At 54.0% G+C, this 274-nt stretch overlaps 1 protein-coding gene across 2 annotated transcripts in view; it reads left to right on the plus strand.

Annotated features, from left to right (window-relative positions):
* The window catches only part of LOC107558073 (hook microtubule-tethering protein 3), a 30,223-nt gene that overhangs the window by 24,695 nt on the left and 5,254 nt on the right, over positions 1 to 274 (plus strand). The gene's annotated exons all lie outside the window — the stretch shown is intronic.

Consider the following 274-nt stretch of genomic DNA (forward strand, 5'->3'; position numbering starts at 1 on the left):
CGACAGCTTGAGTGTGTGTGTGTGTGTGTGAGCGAGTGAGTGTGTGTGTGTGAGCGACAGCTGGAGTGTGTGTGTGAGCGAGTGGGTGTGTGTGTGTGTGTGTGAGCGACAGCTTGAGTGTGAGTGAGTGAGTGTGTGTGTGTGTGTGTGTGTGAGTGTGTGAGCGACAGCTTGAGTGTGTGTGTGTGTGTGTGAGCGAGTGAGTGTGTGTGTGTGAGCGACAGCTTGAGTGGGAGTGAGTGAGTGAGTGTGTGTGTGTGTGTGTGTGTGTGTG

Source organism: Sinocyclocheilus grahami, unplaced genomic scaffold, assembly GCF_001515645.1.
Source record: "Sinocyclocheilus grahami isolate Dianchi unplaced genomic scaffold, SAMN03320097.WGS_v1.1 scaffold631.1, whole genome shotgun sequence".
Taxonomy (NCBI): domain Eukaryota; kingdom Metazoa; phylum Chordata; class Actinopteri; order Cypriniformes; family Cyprinidae; genus Sinocyclocheilus; species Sinocyclocheilus grahami.